Below are 4,910 nucleotides of genomic sequence, written 5' to 3' on the forward strand. Positions count from 1 at the left end.
CTTCCCTCGCTTCCCTCGCTTCCCTCCCTCCCTTCCCTCCCTTCCCATAGTTTATCTGTAGGGTGTAGCAAAGGTCAAGTTGGGCCCATAGCGTGTGATCCCTCAGGTGGGGAACTCACAGACGACTTTAATGGAGGAAGAACAGGAGGCATCATTCCACTTGCCATCCTTCAACAACACTACACAGTCTTCAGAGTTAGTGTCCTGAAGTTCACCATCACTCCAATTTGTGTAAGTCACACGCTTTCCTGTCAGATCCACAAACTGGCCTTCAATGGCTTCATCAGTGACACTCAGGAAGGTCTCTTCTTTGACCACATGCAGGATGACACTGTTCTCCTCAGCATTCATGGGGGTGGCCACAGAAGCCTGATTATGGGCACAGAGTCTCTACTCTGTCGCAGGGCAGCTTTTCACCATTACTCAAGAAGATCTGTTTTCCCAACATTTTTGCCCAGAGAAAAAGTGAACCACTTATGGATACGATCCAGTTCTAATCACAGGGCAGCCAGGTTACTGTCACTGTTGTAGGTATGCAGGCTGGTGAGCATTTAGATCATCCCTTGAAGCCTTGAAGGCAGGTGATCTTGTTAGATTACGTGCAATTTTTATTTTCGCCTTTATATTTCTTAGGCTTTCAATGTTTTTTTTATAATGAACATAGAGAAAGTTATATAAAACTAAATTTACACACACAGCTTGAAAAGCTGCTGTTCGAAGGCAGCATCCTTATGCTCAATCTGGATTTGGCAGGAGGAAGAACGTTCTAGGAAGTTGGGATGATGGCACAGAGGCACAAACAGGCTTCCTCCAAATGCTTTGCACAAAGGTGAGATGCCTTGTGACATGAATCTTAAGAAAAGCCTCTATATTTCATTGAAATGAGTCAAAGTGACAATTTCTTTTGTGAGCTATGATCCATTAACCTCAGCTTACTGGCTGTGAAGAATTATGTCTGTTTGATCAAATACAACATTTCATATTAGCGAATTGCAACTAAGGAGTTCTGGTGGCCTAGTCCGTAGGGTTTTCAGAGGCAGTAAATCACACAGGAGGAGAATGCAGCAGGTGAATTCAAGCCATGTGCCTTTGGGTTGGTAGCACAACTTCTTACCACTAGACCACCAGAGTTTTAAGATACATACACACAGGTAGGGAGCTCTGGTGACTTAGTGGTAAGAAGCTGCACTGCAATCTCCAAGGCACACAGTTCGACTCCATCAGCTGCTCTATGGGAAGGGGGGGGTGGACAATCAACAGCCATGCAATCTACTGTTTGTGAAAACCCACTGGAGGGTCAGCTGTGGGTCTATTCTAACTCAAAGGGACACACGACATGAACAGACACACATGTACACATACATGTTAAGACTCATCATCAATCTACATAATGTAAATGACACAACCCTGCTTACTGAAACTGAGGAGGACCTGAAGTGCTTGCTGCAGAAGGTCAGGGATGGTAGCCTTCAATGTAGATTGAAGCTTAGTATCAAGAAGACAAAGATTCTCATCAGTGGGCCTGTTGGCAGCAGCATGATAGAGAAGAGATTGAGATTGTTAACAATTACAGCTTGCTCAGCTCCACAATTAACACACTTGGCACCAGCAATCAGGAAATCAAAAGATGAATTGCACTGGGAAAATGCTGTCAGGGACCTCTCCAGAGTATTGAGAAACAATAATGTCAGTCTAGAGACTAAGGTGTGCCTGATCCAGACCATGGTCTTTGCAATTACTTGCTATACATCAGAGAGCTTGACAAGGGATGACAGGAGAATTGATGCCTTTGAGTTGTGGTGCTGGAGAATAGTCTTGAACATACCATGGACCACCAAGAAAACAAACAGGTCTGTCTTGGAGCAGGTGAAACCAAATTTCTCCTTGGAGGCTGAAATTTTGAAGCTGTATCTCACATACTTTGGGAACATGGGCAGTTGGGACTGCTCCTTGGAGAAAGACATCATGTCTGGAAGAGTGGAAGGATAGGTCAGGAGAGGAAGACCTCAGACAAGATACATTGATAGAGTGGGGTAATGGGAGTAGGTGTTTGGGAGTCAGTGAGACTGACAACATATCTATATTGTTGTGTACCATCGAGTTGGAATCTTTAGAAGGTCCTAGTCATCTGTTTTATCCTCTCATGATGTGTATTTCTGGCTGTATTTGTCAGCCTTTTTATACCATAGCCTAGGCCTTCTAAGCTTCATCCCACTTTGTCTCTTATTAATTTTATGGTTTTGGCTTTACTCCTAAGTCTCTAATCCACTTTGTGTTTATTTTTGTATATGGTAAGAGGTGTGGATCCTGCTTCAACCCTCTGCAGGTAGTACTCCAGTTTTGCCAGCACCATTTGTTGAAGAGGTGTGAAGAAGTTGTCATTTCCCCATCTGATAGATTTTGTTTTCTTGCCACATATCAATTGATCATAGACAGAATGGTTAACTTCTGTGTTCTTGATTCTGTCCCATTGGCCTTTGCGCCTATCATTGTACCACTACCATGCTTGTTTTGGTTATTACAGTTGTGTAGTAGGTTTTGAGATCAAGGGAATGCTATGTCTCCCACTTCATGCTGGATTTTCAGAAATGCTTTGCTTATTCAATATCTTTTTCCTTTCCAAGTAAACTTGACGACTGCCTTTTCTATCTCTTTGAAAAATGAATTTGTTATCTACATTGGGATTGCATTAAACATGTAGATAACTTTTGGTAAAATTGTCATTTTCACTATATTGACTCTTCCTATCCATGAACAGGGAACATTTTCCCATTTATTTAGGTCTTTTATCATAAGTTTCTCGCAGTAGTGTTTTGTAGTTTTCTTGTAAAGATCTTTTGTGTCTCTGTTGTTGTTATGTACCATCAAGTCAGAACTGACCCATAGCTGACCCTCCAGTGGGTTTTCAGAGAGTAAATTGTATCTCAATTTGTGGTTGCTTATTATAGATGGTATTGCTTTTTTACTTATGTCTTGTTACTGTAGAGAAATCCCACTGACTTTTGTATATTGATTTTATATCTTGCCACTCTACTAAATTGGTCTACTAGCTCTAACAGTTATTGTGTTGAGTCCTTGGAGTTTTCTGTGTACACTAGCATATCTTCCTCATATAAAAACAGTTTCACTTTGCTGATCTGGATGTCTTTTATTTCCTTCTCTTGCCATATTGCCCTAGCAAGTACTTGCAATGCAATATTGAATAGGAGTAGTGACGGTGGGCATCCTTGTCTAGTCTCTGTTCACAAAGAGAATTATTTTAGTCTTTCTCCATTGAGAATTATATTGGCTCTTGGTTTTGCCTATATACTTTTCACAACATTGAAGAAATTCCCTTCTATTCATATTTTGGTGAGTGTTTTAATCAGGAAGGGGTGTTGGATTTTTGTCAATGTCCTTTTCTACATTAATCACTAGGATCATGTAGTTCTTATTATTTGTTTTTTTAGTGTGATGAATTATGTTGATTGTTTTTCTTATGTTGAACCACCTGTTATGAATCCTACTTGGTCATGAAGAATTTTTTTATATGCAAAAGCAGGATTCTATTGGCCAGGATTTTGTTAACAATTTTTGCATCTATATTTATGAGAGATAGGGTCTGTAGTTTTGGTAGTATCTTTGCCTGGATTTGGTATTAGGGTTATGCTTGCTTCATAGAATGCCTCTGGGAGCACTCCTTCTTTTTCTATTCTAAAGTCTTCTTAAAACCAAACAATGGGTTAGCTTAACTAGTAAAAAAGACTTCCCTTGAGCATTATACCCTTTTAACATCTGTCTCTACGGGATCATATTGACAACAGCAACCTGAAAGATGGGGAACTTGAGTTCTTGTTAGTGAGAGGGAATAACTCATAAAAGAGGGTGAGAATGGTCACACACCTGGAAGAATGTCATCAGCATCACTGAACTGTGAATATGTAGACTCCGATTGGTGTGTGTTCTACACAATATATTCTCAACAATGAAATACAGTTTAGGGGGCAGAGATTCCAAATACTCATTGGAAATTCCAGTTCCACTAGATTCTAGCTCTGTGACCTTAGTTACAATTTTCTGTGGTGTAAGTGAAGTGATAATAATAGCTACATTTGGATTATTATAAAGATTAAACGAGGTCTTATCTGAAAAACATCCGGAGCATTGTGACATGCTGTTGCATCAATCCTTTCCAATGTATACAGAGAAGAACAGTTTCATTGGTTTTCTTGGCTGTAACTAAACAGATTTCCAGGTCTTTATGCCTTGGAGATGCTGCATGGATTCGAACTACCAGCCTTTTGGTTCACAATCAAGTGTCTGTGTAAACACATGCAAAGTATTTGTAGTGTCAGCTTGTAAACAGCAGAAGTTTATGTTTTATGAGCAATTGGAATAGGAAAACACTGCTTAAAAATAGTTGGGAATATATAGTAACAGAATGGCCTTGTCCAAAAAAATTTTTATAGACTTGTAGGATCTACTGCTAATAATGCACTTTCATTTGTTTTAAACTCTTTTCATGGTTATGTAATTCCATACAGAAACTGTTTTATAGAGATTTTTATAGGCATTTGCATTTTATGCATGTTTTTGCATTTAACAACCTGCATTATGCAGATGATACAACCTTGCTTGCCAAAACAGACATACCTGAAATGTTTGCTGCAGGATGTCCCTATAAATTGAAGCTCAACATCAAGAAGACAGAGATTCTCACCACAGGGCCAGTTGGCAGCACCGCGATGGGTGAGAAGAGATTGAGGTTGTTAACAATTCCAGCTTGATCAGTTCCACCATCAACACTCTTGACATCAGTAGTCAGGAAATCAAAATATGAATTGCATGGGGGAAGTCTGCTGTCACGGACCTCTCAAAAGTGCTAAAGAGCAATGATGTCAGTCTAGGGACTAAAGTCACCTGATCCAGAC

This window comes from Elephantulus edwardii, unplaced genomic scaffold (genome assembly GCF_000299155.1).
Source record: "Elephantulus edwardii isolate Elephantulus edwardi_28Jun2011 unplaced genomic scaffold, EleEdw1.0 scaffold00055, whole genome shotgun sequence".
Classification (NCBI taxonomy): domain Eukaryota; kingdom Metazoa; phylum Chordata; class Mammalia; order Macroscelidea; family Macroscelididae; genus Elephantulus; species Elephantulus edwardii.